Source organism: Lepus europaeus, unplaced genomic scaffold (genome assembly GCF_033115175.1).
Source record: "Lepus europaeus isolate LE1 unplaced genomic scaffold, mLepTim1.pri SCAFFOLD_66, whole genome shotgun sequence".
NCBI lineage: Eukaryota > Metazoa > Chordata > Mammalia > Lagomorpha > Leporidae > Lepus > Lepus europaeus.
This window is the reverse complement of record NW_026909534.1, coordinates 1,121,582-1,144,706: the sequence shown is the minus strand read 5'-3', so window position 1 is coordinate 1,144,706 and position 23,125 is coordinate 1,121,582. Positions and strand designations below refer to the sequence as shown.

The 23,125-nt window shown below is 42.4% G+C and overlaps 1 protein-coding gene across 2 annotated transcripts in view; it reads left to right on the top strand.

Annotated features, from left to right (window-relative positions):
• The first annotated feature begins 3,600 nt into the window (after positions 1 to 3,600).
• LOC133755639 (zinc finger protein 665-like) overlaps positions 3,601 to 23,125 on the top strand; it is a 51,251-nt gene continuing 31,726 nt past the window's right edge. For both annotated transcript variants that reach the window (XM_062185704.1, XM_062185703.1), the window contains exon 1: positions 3,601 to 3,850. The gene's annotated coding sequence lies outside the window, so the exon portion shown is untranslated. The remainder of the gene's footprint in view (positions 3,851 to 23,125) is intronic.

The following is a 23,125-nucleotide window of genomic DNA, read 5'->3' as shown; positions in this document are numbered from 1 at the left end:
CTGTTGGTTCATTCCCAATTGGCTGCAATGGCCAGAGCTGTGTCAATCTGAAGCCAGGAGCCAGGAGCCTCTTCCGGCTCTCCCACATGGGTATAGGGGCCCAAGGCCTTGGGTCATCTTCTACTGCTTTCCCAGGCCATAGCAGGGAGCTGGATCAGAAGTGGAGCAGCCAGGACTTGAACCGATGCCCATATGGGATGCTGGCACTGCAGGTGGCAGCTTTACCCACTATGCCATAGTGCTGGCCCCTCCCCAGGGAAAATTTTTTTTACTTCTTTTCTGCTTAATTCTGCTTTAGTTACCTAAGGTTGGTAAATATATAAATTGTGAATTAATGAGGTATTCCAAATTTAGCTTTGAATTATATGATTTTGTGGGTGTATTTATTCATTCATTTATTTATTTATTTGAAAATCAGAGTTACACAGAGAAAAAGGTCTTCCATATGATGGTTCACTCCCCAATTGGCCACAATGGCCAGAGGTGTGCCGATTTGAAGCCAGCAGCCAGGAGCTTCCTCTGGGTCTCCCATGTGGGTGCAGGGGACCAAGTATCCTCTACTGCTTTCCCAGGCCATACCAGAGAGTTGGATTGAATGTGAAGCAGCAGGGTCTCAAACAGGGGCCCATATCAGATGCTGGCACTTCAGGCCTGGGAGTTAACCTGCTGTGCCACAGCACCAGCCCCTAAATTTTACTTTTTTGTTTAGACCTTTCTTATAGACATGGATTATGTGTTTTAGTTTCTAAGTAACTGCATCATAATGAGGACCATTGTAGATTGTAGCAGTTAAAAATATTTGGCTTGATGATCAACATAGGGCTTATAGATAAGTAGCTACACATGAGATTGTGTCCTGGATTTAGGGGAAGTTTATAAGTCAGTTGGAGGTAGCCTTTTATTACTGATGAACATGAATGTACTGAGAACACCTTGTCCATTAAATAATAAAATCCAAATGAAGGTTTACACATGAGTTGCCTCCTGCCTCATCTACCACTGAAATCCTGTTGTTTCTGCCTTTTGGATCTCCCTGTAATTTGTTGCCTGTTCTTCATTCCCATTACCACCATACCTTGGTTCAGGTCCTACTAAATTACCTTTGATATAATTTTTAATTGACCTCTCTGCTTTTTTTTTCTTACCTTTGTGTCAAAAGCCTCTTAGCTCATCCCAACCTTTTTCTGATTGCTCAGGTTCTCTTACTCCAATATCTAGGAAAATCATGTGGCTGGTAGTTCTTTCAACACATCACACAAAAGAATGCTCAGTAAATGCTTACTAAATAGTGAATGGAAAGCCTTACAAAGCTAGGGTGAACATTTAACCTGCTTGGCCCTGGATGGTTTCTGTTTATACATTTCAGCCCTGTGTCATTATTAACATGTCTCTTTTATTATCAAAGTTGTCTCTGAGCAACAAATTATACATTCATCTAATTTTGGCAGTCATCAAATAGGTATCTATTTCATTGTCTCTTCAACTAGGTAGTTCTTGGGGATCAGAAATTGTATTTGTTTAATTTTTATAGACTCATTTATTCATTCAACTAAAAGAATGACTCTATCAAGATGCTGAGTTTTAATGTCAAAGCAAACATGTTTCTTGCCCTCCTGAATTTTCATTCTGGCAAGAAAAAGCAGTCTACAAAAAGAATATTGCCTGACATAATAAACATTAGTGTGAAGGCTGGTGCCGTGGCTCACTAGGCTAATCCTCCACCTTGGGGCGCCGGCACACCACGTTCTAGTCCTGGTTGGGGCACCAATCCTGTCCCGGTTGCCCCTCTTCCAGGCCAGCTCTCTGCTGTGGCCAGGGAATGCAGTGGAGGATGGCCCAAGTGCTTGGGCCCTGCACCCCATGGGAGACCAGGAGAAGCACCTGGCTCCTGCCATCGGATCAGCGTGGTGCGCCGGCCACAGCGCGCCTACCGCGCCGGCCATTGGAGGGTGAACCAATGGCAAAAGGAAGACCTTTCTTTCTGTGTCTCTCTTTCTCACTGTCCACTCTGCCTGTCAAATAATAATAATAATAATAATAATAAACATTAGTGTGAAATGAATGGATACATTTAAGCATTCCTAATCCAGCAATTCTAATCCCATGAATTATAATTGACAGAAGTAATCACAAACAGAACTCCATGTCATCCTGCTTCCATTTACATTTCTACTTAAAATCTTAAAAACCAAACACCACACATATACCTAAGAATTCATAATATTTATATGCTATCTTGATATTAAACATGAGAAAAATAACCATATAGCAATAGCAACTTTGAATCTCCTTTCTTTTTTAGAGAAGTTATAATCCTATGTGTTTCTCTACAGTGAAGATTAGGATTGTAGATACTCTTCCTCTTCCTCACTTTTTATTTTAGAGATGAGAAATCTGGGTTTTAGAAACTGGGCCCCAAGATAAAAGAAATATTTCTTTTTTTAAAGAAGATTTTTTTTTATTTGAAAGGTAGAGTTACAGAGAGGCAGAGGCAGAGAGAGAGAGAAGTCTTCCATCCACTTGTTCACTCCCCAAACGGCTGCAATAGCCATAGTTAAGCTGATCCAAAGCCAGGAGCCAGGAAATTCTGGGTCTCCGATGTGGATGCAGGGTCCCAGGCATTTGGGCCATCTTCTACTGCTTTCCCAGGCTAGACCAGAAAGCTGGATTGAAAGTGGAGCAGCAGGGACTTGAACCAGCTCCCATATAGAATGTCGGTGTTGAAGGAGGAGGCTTAGCCCACTATGCCACAGTGCTGGTCCCGAAAGATTTCTTAAACCAATATTTCACTTTGGTTGGCCTTTAACCTAGACTTTTTTACCATACTTCCATGGGCAAATTTAATTCTAATCTCTTTCCACCTCAGCTTTCTCTTTGTAAATTGAGAATACTGTCTCCAGAATTAACCTAAGGTATAATTGATACAAAGTAAGGCATTTACTCTGGTAATCTGGCCCCTAGAAGATACTTGGCAATGTTAGTCCTGTATCCAGTTCGCTCTCTCTCTCTCTCTCTCTTTTTTTTTTTTTTTTTTTTTGTACTTGGTGAATTAGAGGGTGGTGTAAAATGCTTTGAAAAGAACCACAAATAAAAGACACAAATAAAAATTGTATTCTCAAATCTAGATGTTAAACTATGCTGTGTACACCTGTGCTAAGAGTTACATTGAAATCCTTGTCATTCATTACTTGAGAGAAGCTGTCCAGGAATAAAGCAGCCAGTAGGATTTTTCTGAGAGAAACAGCGTGTGTGAGGGAACCGGGATTTGGGACTCAGTAGCAGTGGCTGTCACTTCTTAAGATTTTGTTCAAGAAAGGAAGAACAGCAGCTGACCCTTGAGATCTGGGGTGGGAAGGAAGGGAAGGCGGGATGTAAACAAAAGCAAACGCCCTCTGGTTCCCAGCCTGTCTCCGCCCATCCCACACTGAAGTCCTAGGAGAGGGCCAGTAAGTCTATCCAGGAATGCCCTGGCCTGGACTCCATTTCCCAGAGTCACCCGGTGCTCTAATGTTTTCCTGCTCTGAACGCCTGTGCGTGTGCATGCGGAAGAACGTGCGCATGCGCGTGCCTTTCCAAGTGGCTCGGAGTTGGGAACGGAAGTTCATTTACTGATCAGAGAGGGCCCTGAGGGCCCGCGCTGCTCCTTCTCCCGCATTCACTGGGGAGTCTTGCTCTGCAAGTGCAGTTGCAGGCAGTTCGGGAGCACACGCCCCAGACCTGCCGCCCGCCGCTTCTGTGCCTCTGCATCTGCCACCGTGGGTCCCAAGTTCCAGCGACTCCTGTCCCACACTCCCCGCTTTGCTCCCCGTGTGTCCTGAAGAAAGGGGACCTGCTCCCGAGATTTTCCACGGCAAGTATGGAGAACAGGAGGGGGCATCTATTCGTGTGTGGGAGAGGGGTGGGTGGGATGGTGGGTGGCGGCTCCCAGACCTCGATCACTTGCTTCTCAGTGATCCTGGGAGCTTCTCCAGCAGAGTTAAGGCTGGAACCCAGGTGTTGTGTCTCCCACTGCCGCTTCCCGGTCTCCCAACACTTGGCCGGTCCCACGGGCTGCCTCGCTCAAAGTCTTAAAGTACACTGGATGAGCAATGGCACAAGCAGGGCAGTTGAGAGCACGGGAAGGAAGGAGTCCCATTCCCTATATTTAAATAAGCCCAGTTCTCACTGTGGGTGGGTCAGAGAATGCCTTGTGGCTGGGCCTCTGGCTATATCCCCTGGTAGTTCCAGCTGGGCGGGGCTCGGTGGCCCTCAGCTGGAGCCTGAGGCAGTGGAGAGGTGGGGATGGAAGATCAGAGTAGGATCTGGCTCCTGCCCCCATGCTGGACCCTGTGGACACATCTGACAGCTGGGGCGCTCTGTGTTTGGCTGACTTTCCCAGCAGCACGTGAAGCTTGTGCAGTAGCTTTGTGGATTGATCGCTCCTCCGTGTTTAATTAACAGACTCTTTTTCAATCTGGAGCTTGAGGCCATGGAAACATAGCTGATTTATTTTCCTGCTTTTCGATTTCTGTCTTCAACCCTTCTTTCTTCTCATGTTATTAGGGATGTCAACTTTTATTACCTGCTGCTAACCCCTTTGCAAAGTGAGTAGTGAACTGAAATTAATGCAAGTCTACCGTGTGAGTTAATAATGAGCTACTTCAATCTGGATTTTCATAGTGGAGAGCTATGAAAACATAAATACAGAAAAGTATCAATTTTTCTTGTCTAGTTCTTTACAGTCACTCAATGCTCCACCGAGCTGATTATCTTACAGTCCACATGGTTTTAATTAAGAGGGCCAGTTACTTTTTTTTTTTTAATTTGACAGGCAGAGTTGGACAGTGAGAGAGAGAGACAGAGAGGAAGGTCTTCCTTCCATTGGTTCACCCCCCAAATGGCCACTGTGGCTGGTGCACTGTGCTGATCCGAAGCCAGGAACCAGGTGATTCCTCCTGGTCTCCCATGTGGGTGCAGGGGCCCAAGCACTTGGGCCACCCTCCACTGCCCTTCCAGGCCACAGCAGAGAGCTGGACTGGAAGTGGAGCAACCGGGACAGAATCTGGTGCACATATGGGATGCCGGCACTGCAGGCAGAGGATTAACCAAGTGAGCCACGGCACTGGCCCATTACTTTTTTTTAAAAATTATTTATTTATTTATTTGAAAGGCAGAGTTACAGAGAGGCAAAGACAGAGAGAGAGAGAGAGAGAGAGAGATCTCCCATCTGCTGGTTCATTCCCCAGATGGTCACAATGGCCAGAACTGCATGGATCTGAAGCCAGAAGCCAGGACCTTCTTCCAGGTCTCCCACACAGGCACAGGGGCCCAAGCACTTGGGCCATCTTCCACTGCTTTCCCAGGCCATAGCAGAGAGCTGGATCAGAAGTGGAGCAGCCAGGTCTTGAACCGGCACCCATATGGTTTTACCCGCTCAGACACAACACCAGCTTCAAGTTACTTTTCTTATTCTGGGTTCTGTGTTTAACCCCATGACATTTTAAACATGGGAGGATATTAGTGGTAGATTTTCAAAATGACTGGTCTGTGGAAGCCTTTGTACAAGGTGTTAATGTGAAGAGGGGTAAGGAAGAAAAGAGAAAATGTGCCCCTCTCCCCACACAGAGATGCCCACACAGTGTGGTAAAAGATGTGGCTTTGGGCTGGCACTGTAACTCAGTAGGTTAATCCTCTGCCTGTGGTGCCAGCATCCCATATGGGCACCAGTTTCAGTCCCAGCTGCTCCTCTGATCCATCTTTCTGCTATGGCCTGGAAGGCAGTAGAAGATGACCCAAGTCCTTGGGCCTCTACACCCATGTGGGAGATTCAGAAGAAGCTCCTGGCTCCTGGCTTTAGATCAGTGCAGCTCTTCTGGCCATTTTGGCCAACTGGGAAGTGAACCAGCAGAAGGAAGACCTTTCTGTCTATCCATCTCACTATCTGTAATTCTACCTCTCAAATAAATAAATAAAACATCTTTTAAAAAAAGAGCAATGTGGCCCTGAAAACTAGTGCTATAGACTTTCAGTATAATGAAGTTTTCCCTTGATTAACTCAGTGATTCATAGATTCTGTTAGAGTCCTGTTGTCACCAGATTACTAATCTGTGAAACTCATTTAGCATAGTAAAGTTACCTAGGAAGTAAAAATAGAAAGGGAATCCTGGATAGAGGTTGCTAGGGTAACAGCATTCTTCCTCTGAAACCCAGTGTTTTTGACCTTTTCTCCCATGTACTCCCTATCACAGTGCTTGTGAGTGGACAAGCAGTTATGTGTTTCTGCTGAAAAGAGTTGCTTCACACCCAGGAAACAACTGTAAGACACTTTCTCAGCAACTATGTTGTGTGTACATTAATACAAACTTGAAAACAGCCAAGAACAGGCTTCCTGGACTACTCAGGCTAACTCACTGTTCTTGGCACATCATCCCCTGCTCTGCTAGAAGTTTCTGGCAAGTTCTTTAAAATTTTTAGGAGAGACATGTTTCATATGAGAGACATAATCTGATAATGTAGCAGTGATGTCTTTAAGAAAAGATGCCATGTGAGGAAGCAGTCTGATGTGTCCACTCATCTTCCTATTAATAACTCTCATTGATGTCTAGCACAGGGTGGCAGAAGCAATCCTCCTTCTGAATTGCATCAAGCCAGGAGGATTCATCTACAGTTCATCTGAGCTTTCCTTGTATGAGGGAATAACCAAAATACTACAGTGTATAGGGTTGTTTTTTTTTTTTTAATTTTATTTACTTGAAAGGCAGATTTACAGAGAGATGGAGAGACAGAGAGAGGTCTTCCATCCATTGATTCACTCCTCAAATGGCCACAATGACTTGGGCTGGGCCAGGCTAAAACGAGAAGCTAGGAGCTTCTTCTGGTTCTCACACTTGATTTCAGGGGCCCAAACACTTGGGCCATCATCCTTTGCTTTCCCAGGTGAATTAGGGAGCTATATTGGAAATGGAGCAGCCAGGTCTTGAACCAGTGCCCATGTGGGGTGCTGGCACTGCCAGGGTCTGCTTAACCTACTATACCAGTCCCATGTGCATTTTTCAAAGGAGGGGAGGGGTTAAATTTTTTCTAATATGACTCTCAGAATAAAGATTATAATTTGTAGTAGATGATGATTTTGGTTATATTTTGAGTTTCATTAAATTTCTATATTTTTTAAGTTAATGAGTACTAGTAGTTACCTTATTTTTTTTTAAAGATTTATTTATTTTACTTGAAAGTCAGAGCTACAGAGAGGAGAGGCAGAGAGAGATAAGTCTTCATCTGCTGGTTCACTCCCCAACTGGCTACAGTGGTCGCAGCTATGCCAATCCAAAGCCAGGAGCCAGGAGCTTCTTCTGTGTAGTAGTTATGTTATGTTATCCTTGCTTTGGATAAACAAACTCTCTCCCATCCCTCATTTAAAATGCTTTTTAAAATAGGTTTATTTTGAGGGCTGGCACTGTGACATGGCAGGTGAGGCTGCCACCTACAGTGCTGGCATCCCGTATGGGTGCTTGTTTGAGATCCAGCTTCCTGCCGTGGCCTGGGAAAGCAGTGGAAGATGGCCCAAGTTTTTGGGTTCTGCACTGCATGGGAGACCTGACAGAAGCTTCTGGCTCCTGGCTTCAGATAGATCCAGCTCTGGCCGTTGCAGCCATTTTCAGAGTGAATCAGTGCATGGAAGACCTCTCTCTGTGCCCTGCCTCTCTGTAACTCTGCCTTTTAAATAAATAAATTTTTACATGCTACACCATGGAGCTGGCCCCAAGACCTAACAGGTTTTCTGGGTGCTTATCCTGGGGTTCACTTTGAGCACTAAGCATAGTTATTCTGTGTGACTGAATATTTCATGTTCCTTCTTATGGAAAAGTTTTTCTCATGATCTGAGTAGTTGGCTACATCTGCCCATAGTGGAAACTAAAACTTAATTTGGCATTTGAATACCCAGAGTGCTGATTCCTGTAATCTTCTGAATTTAATCAGAAAATGTGTTTTGAAACATTTGGTTTATGAGTAGGCAGGGCAGTTTTCCTGGATCCCGTGCGAATTGGTGAACTGATGGTGTTTTTCTACCCCACATTATATTCTGAAATTTACTTCATTTTATTTTCTTAAAATAACTATATTTGTAATTTGCTCCCCTCTTCTGAAGTGTTTGTGCTGAAGTGTTTCTGAAGTGTTTGTCCTTCTTATAACCATAGATATAAGTAGCCCTTTTCATTCTCTTTATGATGCTATAAGAGCAATGGGACATTGCAACTCTCTCCCCTGGCAGTAGATCTTCTTCAATGTTTCTCTTTGAATTAGTCCCTGGGTTAACTTGGCTGCACAAAAGGCTTATACCTAAACCCAGTGTACCTATTGAATGAAAGTCATCATAAAATCAATATGCCTTGTAAACCTCTCATCTTTTGTTTTGAAATGTGTTGTGAATGTGTCTTTTATGTTAGTGTCTGTAAGCCGGAGACTTCCCACTTGAGGCAGAAGGCTGCTGAGGGACAGCACAACTGTAGCTTTGCTCTGTTACTTTACTGTGGCTACTCTCTCACACTTTCTCTTTATTTTATTAAGATTTAAAAATTTATTTTAAAGCAGAGTTACAGAGAAAGAGGCAGAGAAAGAAGGATGGGGATCTTGCATCTGCTGGTTCACTCAAGAGACTGCAATGAGTAATGCTGACTCAGCCTGGAAGTCCAACCCAGTGTTCCACATTGGTGCAAGGACCCAAGTACTTGTGCCATCTGTTTCTGCTTCCCCAGTTGTGTTAGCAGGGAGCTGGATCAGAAGTGGAACAGCTGTGACTCAAACTGGCACTCATGGGGCTGGCATTGTGGCACAATGGGGAAAGCCACCATCTGTAATGCCAGCTTCCCAGATGAGCAGCAGTTCATGTCCCAGTTGCTCCACTTCTAACCTAGCTCCCTGCTGATGACCTGAGAAAAGCAGCAGAGGATGACTCAAGTGTTTGGGCCATTGTAACCCATATGGGAGACCCAGAAGAAGTGCCTGGCTCCTGGATTCTGTGTGCTTCAGTCCTGGCCATTGCAGCCATGTCAGATGGAAGATCTTTCTCTTTTTTAGCATTTATTTATTTATTTGCAAGGCAGAGATAGAGAAAGGGAGAGAATGAGAAAGAGATTTTCCATCTGCTGGTCTACTCCCTAGATGGCTGCAATGGCCAAGACTGGGCCAGGCCCAAGCCAGGCACCAAGAGCTTCATTCAGGTCTCCCACTTGGGTGGCAAGGACCCAGGTATTGGACCATCTTCTACTTTTCCAGGGCCACTAGCAGAGAATTGGTTCAGAAGTGGAGCAGCCAGGACATGAACTGGTGCCTATACCAGATGCCAGCACTGCAGGCAGCAGCTTTACCTGCTAATCCACAATGCTATCCCATCTGACTCTCCCTCCTCTCTATAACTCTGACATTTTTTTTAAGATTTATTTTATTTATTTGACAGAGTTACTGATAAATATAGAGACAGATAGAGAGGTCTTTAGTCTGCTGGTTCACTTCCCAAATGGCTGCAATGGCCAAATCTGAGCTGATCTGAAGGCAGAAGCCAGTAGCTTCTTCCAGATCTCCATGTGGACAAATGGCCAAGGACTTAGGCCATACTGTGTCACTTTCCAAAGCACATTAGCAGGAAGCTGGATTGGAAGTGGAGCAGCCAAGACCGGAACCAGAGACCATATGGGATGCAGGGATGCCTCAACCAGCTATGCCACAGCACTGGCCCCCAAAACTCCGACCTTCAATAAATAAATCAATCTTTTTTAAAGGGTGGACACACATATTGGATCCCAGCATTTTATTTTGTGGTGGCTTAATCCACTGTGCCACAAAGCCAGACCCACCCTTTATCCTTCTGATAACTTGTGTGTCAAGATCTTGGTGATATCTGCTGAACAACTGTTGGTATTGTTAGACTCTTCTGTTTTATTTTGGTTGTCATTTTTTGAGGTTATTTTGGCTGCCACTTTTGGTAGCAAGCTGTGATGTCATCAGTGGCTAAAGCTGCCATGTGTTAGGCTGGCACTGATTCTACCTTTCCATTTCTTCAAGACTAACATGCTACAAAGTAACAACTGGAAATCAAGCTTCCTTTCTTCTCACCTAACAGACCAGCTGGTCTCTGTGTTTCTCATTTTAGCCCAAACCTGTATAGCTTCCTAGAGCAGAAGGAAGCTTATTTTTCAAGGCAGAATTCATAGTTGTGGTAGTCCATTCACCTCTGAGAATTAAAGCCATCACTCTGCTTTTTGACTGGTTCTCAGTCTGTGGTGGTGCCCTCTCTCACATGAAGACAGATTCCTCACAGAAGAATACACCCAGGTGGAGAAAACTTTATGGAGTGGGCTTTCCAAAGTGAAATGGAATTCTGGCCTGGACATCTTTGAGATCGTGATCAGCAGAGTGGGGAAATTCTTAGCTATGTCCATTCACATCCTTTCCTTTTTGTTCAATATATTCCTCCCTTACATAGTGCTCTGTGCTCTCCTTCTGTTGCACATGCACAAGGCGTGTCTGTGATTGAGGCTGTTTGTGTACCGCTGCAGTATCTGGAGTTGCCTTTGTCTCCATCTCTAACCAGAAACTCAGATGCAGAGTGAGGAGGGGACTGTCACCCTGCCACACAGGGTTTGGGCCCCTTGCTCCTTTACTTTTCTTCAGTGCAGGAGCAGCCTTAAATAGAGCTGTACTGGGTAGTATTGTTTCTTTTAGATTCGAGTGCTTGGATAGCAAAAGAAATACATATTTTTTTCTTATAGAACGGATTGAGGAGGCACTACATAAAGTCAGCAGCAACTTTCTTGGATCCTGTTACATGTCAAGATGAGTCAGAATATGCAGGGCCATTTGTTAAATTTTTAAAAAAATTAAAAATATTTATTTGAAAGGCAGAGTTACAAAGAGAGAGAGACATAAATCATTTATCCACTGGTTCACACCCCTATTGGCCACAATAGCTGCAGTTGGACTGGATTAAAGTCAGGAGCCAGTATCTTCCACATTTCCCATTTGGGAGTAGGAGCACAAGCACCATCTTTTGTAGCTTTCCTAGGCACATGAAGGAGCTGGATCAGTAGTAGACAGCTGGGACATAAACTCATGCACAACATGGAATACCAGCATCACAGGCAATGGCTTTCCCACTATGCTCTACTGTCTGTTTTTATTATTACTATTTTTATTTGAAAGGCAGAGTTAGAGAGAAGCAGAGGTGGCGGGGGGAAGAAACGCCTTCCATCTTCTGGTTTACTCCCCAGATGACTGCAATGGCTGGAGCTACCCTGAACTGAAGCCAAGAGCTGGGAGCCTCTTCCAGTTATCTCACATGGGTGCAGGGGCCCAAGGACTTGGGTCATCTTCTACTGCTTCCCCAGACCTTAGAAGAGAGCTGGATCAGAAATGGAGCAGCCGAGACTCAAACCAGTGCCCACATGGGATGCCAGCAGTGCAGGCAGCAGCTTTCCCTGCTGGGACACAGTACCAGCCCCTCTGTCGTCTCCTTTATGGAAACATATATTTAAGGGACATTAGAAGGCCATTCAGGCCCTCCCTACAAAACATTTTGAAATAATGATTGCCAGTCCACAAGACTGCTTCCAAAGGGAGAGAGCTGCAGGAACAGAGAGGCAGTGATGTAGAAAGGGTATGAGGAACAAGGGAAGATGTGAAGGCTGGAAGAAATCTTGAAAAGTATTCTGAAGGATAAAGTAATAGGACACAGTTCATTTGTGCAGATTTCTATTATAGGGTGTTCCTTTTTTTTTTTAATTAGAGATAATTTCTAACATAATTTGTGATATACTTGACTCACTTTTCAGTTTTCTTCTTACAGATAAGATGTGCTTATAAGATATAGAGGGGCTGGTACTGTAGTTTAATCCTCTGCCTGTGGCACTGGCATCCCATATGGGCACCGGTTCTAGTCCCAGCTGCTCCTTTTCTGATCCAGCTCTCAGCTATGACTATGACCTGAAAAAACAGTAGATGGTTCAAGTGCTTAGGCCCCTATACCCAAGTAGGGGACAGAGAAGAAGCTCCTGGCTCCTGGCTTCAGATCAGTGTAACTATCTGTTATAGCCATTTGGGGAGTGAACCAGCAGATAGAAGACTTTTATCTCTGTCTCTTCCTCTCACTGTCTAATTCAACCTCTCAAATAATTAAAATCTTATAAGATGTAGAGAAGTAATGGAATTAAATGCAATAGTACACTCCTAAATATGCAGTTAGCATTAAATTTTTGTTGAGAAAGGGATGAGCTTGGCTTTATGTGTGTCTTGCTTAGAGCAGAATTTTTTTAAAAAAACTTTTACTTAATGAATATAAATTTCCAGTGTACAGCTTATGGATTACAATGGCTTCCCCCTCCCATAGCTTCCCTCCCACCCGCAACCCTCCCCTCTCCCGCTCCCTCTCCCCTTCCATTTGCATCAAGATTCATTTTCAATTCTCCTTATATACAGAAGATCAATTTAGTATAATGATTTCAACAGTTTGCACCCACATAGAAACACAAAGTGAAACATACTGTTTGATTACTAGTTATAGCATTAAATCACAATGTACAGCACATTAAGGACAGAGATCCCACATGAGGAGCAAGTGCACAGTGGCTCCTGTTGTTGACCCAACAAATTGACACTCTAGTTTATGGTGCCAGTAACCACCCTAGGCTGTTGTCATGAGTTGCCAAGGTTATGGAAGCCTTCAAAGTTTGCCGACTCTGAATATATTGAGACAAGGTCATAAAAGACAGAGTGAGGATAGTAACCAATGATCCTAAGAGTGGCATTTACCAGGTTTGAACAATTATACAGCATTAAGTGGGGGAGAGGACCATCAGTACACACAGGTTGGGAGTAGAGCCATTGGTGGTAGAGTAGAGGTTATGATTACAAAGGAATGAGGCCCAAGTACGCTACACAGGGTCTAGAACAAAGGACAGAGTCATTATTAGAGGAGCTAAGAATGGTGCTGTCTAAGCTACAATTAAGTTTTCTGATTGAGAGGCAAATAGAACCTGATAGAAGGGGCTTGATAATAATCTGGTGGGCTTTAGGCCTTGTAAGTTAAGAGGCCCAGACCTATCTATCTCTTCACATGGGGTATATCCTAAGGGAGGTGTGAACCTCCTAGGGGAAGGCACTCTGTTGACTTTCATTACTTGGCTGGCCTGGGAGGAGAGCTGGCCAGGTAAAGGCGGGGGGCATCTCTAACAAGAAATTTACAGTTCTGCCTGCAATGTTGCTGACCCTACTTGACCATACCCTCAGCTGCAGTGGTCACTTTGGAAGTTGGGCTGAGTGAAGGGCTTTTCAGCTTAGAGCCAATAAGATCTGTGGCTCTGACCTGGGCATCCTTCGACTCCAGGGCAGGTCCATTTCCAGTGATCCAACTCTTGGCAGAGCTGCCTTGGCTCTTCACAAGCTGACTTCTGCTGAAGCCCAGGCTTACCACATTGAAAGCCACTGCAGTGGACTGGCCTGTTGGGTCTCCTTGAGGGCAGATCACTGTACAGATCAGCCATTAATAGGCCTGCCACCCATTGCTTCTGATGCCGAGCTTTCTTTTCCTCCTGGTTTGTGTTAAAGCAGACCAGAGGATGCAAGTCAAAGGAGTGCCCAAGTCCCATCTCTAATCTTCGGAGGCCTGAACTACAAGTCTATAGTCACAGACATGTTCTGTAGTAGTTTTTCTAAGGTAGACAATGCCCATGAGGAAAATTATATTCTCGCTTTAAAACTTTCTTTCCCTTTGGTCTGAAAGGGAGGTTTTTTCTACTTACTGTATACTTCGCTGATGGCGAAGTGAATCTAGCTATGAGATTATTATTTAAGTTCTTCTTTTGGCTATGCTATTACAGAAAAATGTTAGCCATCTCTTTTATAAGGTCTAAAGATTAAATTGTGCGTCCTACAGATTCCTTCATAATAGAATTAGTTTCCTACCTTGAAGAGAATAGAGAAATGAAAGAACAAGTTGGGCTTAGAATAGAGAAATGAGGGAGCAAGTCCTAGATCGCTTGCTGACAATAGCAATATCACATGAATACTTAGCAAACCGTTTCAACCATTAGATAACAACTTAAGAAAACATTTACCAGAAGGTCCAATGCCTTCTATAAATTTTAAGAATCATGTATTTGAAAACACCTCTTAAATATCTAAGATGGTGTAGTTTGTTTAACCAGTAAAGTTAAGCACAACCATATAAAATGTTTTCAGTTTCATTCTACCAACAAGTTTAAAACATATGATACAGAGATTCAGGTCCCACAAATTAAAATGTATCTTTGATTGATTTTAGCAGCTTAAATTTATGGACAACCTTATCCATAAGCCATTTAAAATAAAACTCTTGGAGAGGCGGCAAGATGGCGGAATAGGCAGGAAGCACACTTAGTCCGGGGGGAGAGAAAGTTTAATATAAGTGCAGATACTGCAGGGTCAAGGAAGAGTAGGGGAAGAAACAGCAGAGGAAACTCTTCCGGAACTAGTGATTCACAGTGGACCTGCGTGGAGAGCGTGGGAGCCCAAGTTCGGGACACCAGCGGCAGACTCAACGCACCAGCGCTGGAACGCGAGGTGAGCCGAACCTCCATAGCCCGAGATACCAGCAGGCAAGCGGAAAGAGGAGGCTAGAGGGAACGAGGCTTGAAACTCCGTGGGGAAAAGTTCACCAGGCTAACTAGAAGAGAGAGAAAAAAAATAAAAAAAGTGACTGATACGGACACAAGTTTCTCTCTCTCCGCTCACCTCTCAAAGGCGAGCAAGACAGAGCAGGCGCCATTTTGGACATACGTCATAAGCAGGGTGACCTCAGGTCTGCACCAGCCCTGAGCCTAGCAGAAAAACCTGACTCTGTGGGGAGGGGTGAAATAACAGGAGATTAGCATCTAACTTGGCAACCCAGTGGGAGACTGCAGGAGAATTGGAGCCCACACTGAGGGCAGCACAGATTCCCTGTGTGGTCCTTGGGAAAGAGCTTCCGATCTCTGGCTCCTGTGGGTATATCATTTGCCTGCTAACTACCTCCAATTACGTTCAGCTGTGCGGAATTACTTCCCTTTTAAATCAAAAAAAGAAAGAGAGATTTACCACACCTAACCTGGGAGTGTCATCCTTGACACACCCTCAACACTGAGGAACCAAACACAGCTCTCAGTCCACACCCATCTCAAGCCTCTAAGGCTCCACTGAAAGCAAACAGTCCACTTAATATAGAGCCATAGTGTAACAAGAAAAAACACCACAGTGAAGAAACCAAATATCTCCAACATGCCAAACAACAAACGCAAAAACCAAGCTAACAAGAACAAGGAAGAAACTATGACGCCCCCAAATGAAAAAGACACCCCAATTCAAGATTATGAAGATGATGAGATCGAAGAAATGCAAGAAGCGGATCTCAAAAAATTGATAAGAACATTAAGAAGTTCTCAAAAACAAATTCTTGAACTACAGAAATCCTTAATGGACAAGATAGAAAATCTCTCTCGTGAAAGTGAAATATTAAGGAGGAATCAAAATGAAATGAAACAACTAGTGGAACAAGAAACTCTGATAGTGATGAGAAATCATAATGAAATGAAGAGTTCAATAGAGCAAATGACAAACACATTAGAGAGCCTTAAAAACAGAATGGGCGAAGCAGAAGAGAGAATATCAGACTTAGAAGACAGAGAACAGGAAAGGAAACAGGCAAACCAAAGAAAAGAAGAAGAAATTAGAAATCTAAAAAATATTGTCGGGAATCTACAGGATACTATTAAAAAACCCAACATTCGGGTTCTAGGAGTTCCTGAAGGCATGGAGAGGGAGAAAGGATTAGAAGGCATTTTCAGTGACATACTAGCAGAAAATTTCCCAGGTTTGGAGAAGGACAGAGGCATCTTAGTACAGGAAGCTTATAGAACCCCTAATAAACATGACCAAAAGAGATCCTCACCACGACACGTTGTAATCAAACTCACCACAGTGAAACATAAAGAAAAGATCCTAAAAGGTGCAAGAGAGAAACGTCAGATCACTCTCAGAGGATCTCCAATTAGACTCACAGCAGACTTCTCATCAGAAACCCTACAAGCTAGAAGGGAATGGCGAGACATAGCCCAGGTACTAAGAGAGAAAAACTGCCAGCCCAGAATACTATATCCTGCAAAGCTCTCATTTGTGAATGAAGGTGAAATTAAGACTTTTCATAGCAAACAGAAACTGAAAGAATTTGTTGCCACTCATCCTGCCCTGCAAAAGATGCTTAAAGATGTGTTACACACAGAAACACAGAAACATGGTCACCAATATGAAAGAAGGTAAAGGAAGGAAACCTCACAGCAAAAGATCCCAGGAAGCTCAATTTCTCTTTGACATAGAATTAAACTCTGATGCTCTGTTAAAGCAATGTGTTAAAGTAATCTATTATGTTCTCTTGATGTCTGTTAAATTCGAATTGTTCAAAAACAGCTGAATTTTTATTAAGAGCTATGTGTTATTTAAATATGTGCTTTTTTCAAAAATTTGAATAATCACCTTGTAACAATGATCAAATTTGGTCTATGTTATGTCATGATTTTAAGAAATCTTATTTCAACCAGATATTTTGGATTTTGAGCCTTCTTGGCATTCTTGACAGGCATTCAAAAAATCAAAGTTTCAAACAATCTGGTCTCTAAAATTTCCAGTAAATCCTGGACTTTGGTTTTTCCAGTTTGGGCCCAACTGAAAAAATCGAAGGACCTATGTCTCTCATCTTATACAGACACCAACTAATCAGTCTATTTGGAGTATATTAGAAGGACTGTCAAGATGTGATGTGGTACCAGACTTTAAGTTTCTATAATGGAAAATGCTATTAATACAAATGTTTGAGAATTAAAAAGTCTAATGATCTTGTGCCACTAGACATGATAGTTATCTTAATGAGAAAGCCCCAGAGGCCTAAAGGGTTAAATACTTGTAAAATCCTCCAGGTGCTTTCAAAAATACTGTGAAGTAAGCAAGTGCCTCTTGTTGGTTGATGAGTTTATAATTTTAAACATGGCAACTTAAAGTCTTTTGTCATCCACAGTTATATATGATGTGCTGCTCATAAAACTAAAGCGTTGTTGGTTCTGTGTTTAGCTGTCCTCCTATAGGTGCCTATGGACCTTTTCCAGCCACTTTTATTGTATTCAGTACTTTGGGATGGCTCTGTAAACAGATGAAGCCAATAATGTATTAACAGCACCAACTGAGAGAAAGTATGGTTAACTGAGGTTACTAAAAAGAAAAAGCAATTCAAATCAATTGGCAATCTACAAAAAGAGTTAAAGATTTTAAAAGCTATTATTAAAATTGCTATATTGGTCTATTATGCTATGTTATATGTGTGTACATATTGTATGTCCACATGGGGAAATTTTATTAAGAGTTTTATTTTAAATGGCTTATAGATAAGATTGTCCATAAATTTAAGCTGCTAAAATCAATCAAAGATACATTTTAATTTGTGGGACCTGAATCTGTGTATCATATGTTTTAGACTTGTTGGTAGAAAGAAACAAAACATTTTAGATGGTTGTGCTTAAGTTTACTGGCTAAACAAAGTACACCATGTTAGATATTTAAGAGGTGTTTTCAAATACATGATTCTTAAAATTTATAGAAGGCATTGGACCTTCTGGTAAATGTTTTCTTAAGTTGTTATCTAATGGTTGAAACTGTTTGCTAAGTATTCATGTGATATTGCTATTGTCAGCAAGTGATCTAGGACTTGCTCCCTCATTTCTCTATTCTAAGCCCAACTTGTTCTTTCATTTCTCTATTCTCTTCAAGGTAGGAAACTAATTCTATTATGAAGGAATCTGTAGGACGCACAATTTAATCTTTAGACCTTATAAAAGAGATGGCTAACATTTTTCTGCAATAGCATAGCCAAAATAAGAACTCAAATAATAATCTCATAGCTAGATTCACTTCGCCATCAGCGAAGTATACAGTAAGTAGAAAAAACCTCCCTTTCAGACCAAAGGGAAAAAAAGTTTTAAAGTGAGAATATAATTTTCCTCATGGGCATTGTCTACCTTAGAAAAACTACTACAGAACATGCCTGTGACTATAGACTTGTAGTTCAGGCCACCAAAGATTAGAGATGGGACTTGTGCACTCCCTTGACTTGCATCCTCTGGTCTGCTTTAACACAAACCAGGAGGAAAAGAAAGCTCGGCATCAGAAGCAATGGGTGGCAGGCCTATTAATGGCTGATCTGTACAGTGATCTGCCCTCAAGGAGACCCAACAGGCCAGTCCACTGCAGTGGCTTTCAATGTGGTAAGCCTGGGCTTCAGCAGAAGTCAGCTTGTGAAGAGCCCTGGCAGCTCTGCCAAGAGTTGGATCACTGGAAATGGACCTGCCCTGGAGTCGAAGGATGCCCAGGTCAGAGCCACAGATCTTATTGGCTCTAAGCTGAAAAGCCCTTCACTCAGCCCAACTTCCAAAGTGACCACTGCAGCTGAGGGTATGGTCAAGTAGGGTCAGCAACATTGCAGGCAGAACTGTAAATTTCTTGTTAGAGATGCCCCCTGCCTTTACCTGGCCAGCTCTCCTCCCAGGCCAGCCAAGTAATGAAAGTCAACAGAGTGCCTTCCCCTAGGAGGTTCACACCTCCCTTAGGATATACCCCATGTGAAGAGATAGATAGGTCTGGGCCTCTGAATTTACAAGGCCTAAAGCCCACCAGATTATTATCAAGCCCCTTCTATCAGGTTCTATTTGCCTCTCAATCAGAAAAATTACTTGTAGCTTAGACAGCACCTTTCTTAGCTCCTCTAATAATGACTCTGTCCTTTGTTCTAGGCCCTGTCTAGTGCACTTGGGCCTCATTCCTTTGTAATCATAACCTCTACTCTACCACCAATGGCTTTACTCCCAACATGTGTGTACTGATGGTCCTCTTCCCCACTTAATGCTGTATAATTGTTCAAACCTGGTAAATGCCACTCTTAGGATCATTGGTTACTATCCTCACTCTGTCTTTTATGACCTTGTCTAAATATGATCAGAGTCGGCAAACTTTGAAGGCTTCCATAGCCTTGGCAACTCATGACGACAGCCTAGGATGGTTACTGGCGCCATAAACTAGAGTGTCAATTTGTTGGGTCAACAACAGGAGCCACTGTGCACTTGCTCCTCAGGTGGGATCTCTGTCCTTAATGTGCTGTACATTGTGATTTAATGCTATAACTAGTACTCAAAAAGTATGTTTCACTTTGTGTTTCTATGTGGGTGCAAACTGTTGAAATCTTTATACTAAATTGATCTTCTGTATATAAAGAGAATTGAAAATGAATCTTGATGCAAATGGAAGGGGAGAGGGAGCGGGAGAGGGGAGGGTTGCGGGTGGGAGGGAAGTTATGGGGGGGGGGGAAGCCATTGTAATCCATAAGCTGTACACTGGAAATTTATATTCATTAAATAAAAGTTAAAAAAAATAAAACTCTTAATAAAATTTTCCCATGTGGACATACAATATGTACACACATATAACATAGCATAATAGACCAATATAGCAATTTTAATAATAGCTTTTAAAATCTTTAACTCTTTTTGTAGATTGCCAATTGATTTGAATTGCTTTTTGTTTCTGGTAACCTCAGTTGACCATACTTTCTCTCAGTTGGTGCTGTTAATACATTATTGGCTTCATCTGTTTACAGAGCCATCCCAAAGTACTGAATACAATAGAAGTGGCTGGAAAAAGTCCATAGGAACCTATAGGAGGACAGCTAAACACAGAACCAACAACGCTTTAGTTTTATGAGCAGCAAATCATATATAACTGTGGATGACAAAAGACTTTAAGTCGCCATGTTTAAAATTTCAAACTCATCAACCAACAAGAGGCACTTGCTTACTTCACAGTATTTTTGAAAGCACCTGGAGGATTTTACAAGTATTTAACCCTTTAGGCCTCTGGGGCTTTCTCATTAAGATAACTATCATGTCTAGTGGCACAAGATCATTAGACTTTTTAATTCTCAAACATTTGTATTAATAACATTTTCCATTATAGAAACTTAAAGTCTGGTACCACATCACAGTTTGACAGTACTTCTAGTATAATCCAAATAGCCTGATTAGTTGGTGTCTCTATAAGATGAGAGACATAGGTTCTTCAATTTTTTCAGTTGGGCCGAAACTGGAAAAAGCAAAGTCCAAGACTTACTGGAAATTTTAGAGTCCAGATTGTTTGAAACTTTGATTTTTTGAATGCCTGTCAAGAATGCCAAGAAGGCTCAAAATCCAAAATATCTGGTTGAAATAAGATTCCTTAAAATCATGACATAACATAGACCAAATTTGATCATTGGTACAAGGTGATTATTCAAATCTTTGAAAATAAGCATATATTTAAATAACCCTTAGCTCTTAATAAAAATTCAGCTGTTTTTGAACAATTAGAATTTAACAGACATCAATAAGAAAGTAATAGATTACTTTAACACATTGCTTTAACAGAGCATCAGAGTTTAATTCTATGTCAAAGAGAAATTGAGCTTCCTGTGATCTTTTGCTGTGAGGTTTCCTTCCTTTACCTTCTTTCATATTGGTGACTGTGTTTCTGTGTGTAACACATCTTTAAGCATCTTTTGCAGGGCAGGACGAGTGGCAACAAATTCTTTCAGTTTCTGTTTGCTATGAAAAGTCTTAATTTCACCTTCATTCACAAATGAGAGCTTTGCAGGATATAATATTCTGGGCTGGCAGTTTTTCTCTCTTAGTACCTGGGCTATGTCTTGCCATTCCCTTCTAGCTTGTAGGGTTTCTGATGAGAAGTCTGCTGTGAGTCTAATTGGAGATCCTCTGAGAGTGATCTGACGTTTCTCTCTTGTACATTTTAGGATCTTTTCTTTATGTTTCACTGTGGTGAGTTTGATTACAACATGTCGTGGTGAGGATCTCTTTTGGTCATGTTTATTAGGGGTTCTATAAGCTCCCTGTACTAAGGTGCCTCTGTCCTTCTCCAAACCTGGGAAATTTTCTGCTAGTATCTCACTGAAAATACCTTCTAATCCTTTCTCCCTCTCCATGCCTTCAGGAACTCCTAGAACCCGAATGTTGGGTTTTTTAATAGTATCCTGTAGATTCCCGAGAATATTTTTTAGATTTCTAATTTCTTCTTCTTTTCTTTGGTTTGCCTGTTTCCTTTCCTGTTCTCTGTCTTCTAAGTCTGATATTCTCTCTTCTGCTTTGCCCATTCTGTTTTTAAGGCTCTCTAATGTGTTTGTCATTTGATCTATTGAATTCTTCATTTCATTATGATTTCTCGTCACTATCACAGTTTCTTGTTCTACTAGTTGTTTCATTTCATTTTGATTCCTCCTTAATATTTCATTTTCCCGAGAGAGATTTTCTATCTTGTCCATTAAGGATTTCTGTAGTTCAAGAATTTGTTTTTGAGAACTTCTTAATGTTCTTATCCATTTTTTGAGATCCGCTTCTTGCATTGCTTCTATCTCATCATCTTCATAATCTTGAATTGGGGTGTTTTTTCATTTGGGGGCATCATAGTGTCTTCCTTGTTCTTCTTACCTCAGTTTTTGCGTTTGTTGTTTGGCATGTTGGAGATATTTGGTTTCTTCACTGTGGTGTTTTTTCTTGTTACACTATTCCTCTATATTAAGTAGACTGTCTGCTTTCGGTGGAGCCTTAGAGGCTTGAGATGAGTGTGGACTGAGAGCTGTGTTTGGTTCCTCAGGGTTGAGGGTGTGTCAAAGATGACACTCCCAGGTTAGGTGTGGTAAATCTCTCTTTCTTTTTTTGATTTAAAAGGGAAGTAATTCCGCACAGCTGAACGTAATTGGAGGTAGTTAGCAGGCAAATGATATACCCACAGGAGCCAGAGATCGGAAGCTCTTTCCCAAGGACCACACAGGGAATCTGTGCTGCCCTCAGTGTGGGCTCCAATTCTCCTGCAGTCTCCCACTGGGTTGCCAAGTTAGATGCTAATCTCCTGTTATTTCACCCCTCCCCCCAGAGTCAGGTTTTTCTGCTAGGCTTAGGGCCGGTGCATACCTGAGGTCGCCCTGCTTATGACGTATGTCCAAAATGGCGCCTGCTCTTTGTCTTGCTAGCCCTTGAGTGGTGAGCGGAGAGAGAGAAACTCGTGTCCGTATCGGTCACATTTTTTTTTTTTCCTCTCTCTCTTCTAGTTAGCCTGGTGAACTTTTCCCCACGGAGTTTCAAGCCTCATTCCCTCTAGTCTCCTCTTTCCGCTTGCCCGCTGGTGTCTCCAGCTATGGAGGTTCGGCTCACCTCGCGTTCCAGCGCTGGTGTGTTGAGTCTGCCGCTGGTGTCCCAAACTTGAGCTCCCACGCTCTCCACGCAGGTCCACTGTGAATCACTAGTTCCAGAAGAGTTTCCTCTGCTGTTTTTTCCCCTACTCTTCCTTGACCCTGCTTTATCTCTACTTTTATTAACCTGTCTCTTCCCCGGACTAATAGTGTGCTCCCTTCCTATTCCGCCATCTTGCCGCTCCTTAGAGCAGAATTTTTATGACTGAATTTGAGATAATTAAAAATCAGTTTCATAATTGAAACATTGACCATTTTTACTACTGCAGCCTCCCCCTCACTCTGTATCCCTATGCAGATAGTCCACATGAAGGTACAACAGAAAAAGCAGCCTGCATATCTGGAGTAATGCAAATATGCACTTTGCTTAAACAAGGGGATTGATCGACTGGAGTTCTTTGTGATTCAGTTTGCATTTTTCTGTAGAGTGAAATATAGTGATTTGGGTAAAGTATCTCATCTTCTAGTAGATGATTCCAATTGGCTTTCTTATCCATCTACTTCACATCACAGGTGATTCCCAAGACAGGTATTGGGCTCTATCAAATAAAAAAAAAAAAAGTAGCCTCTTCAGATTTGATGTATTTCTCCTGGAAAATTGGAGAAATGTTTTGTAAGAAGCAGTTCATGGAGGATGTGTACTCCCCTAGTAATGAGACTGAAGTGATTCCCTTTAATTGCCCCTCCCTGAGCTAGTTCTTGAGGCTCATTGATCAGGACAAGAATGCTAATATTTATAGGCCAATTATCAATGATGCATGTTTGTCTTACACATGAGATGTCTGCAGATCTGTTTCTCAAGGCCTTTAAGAT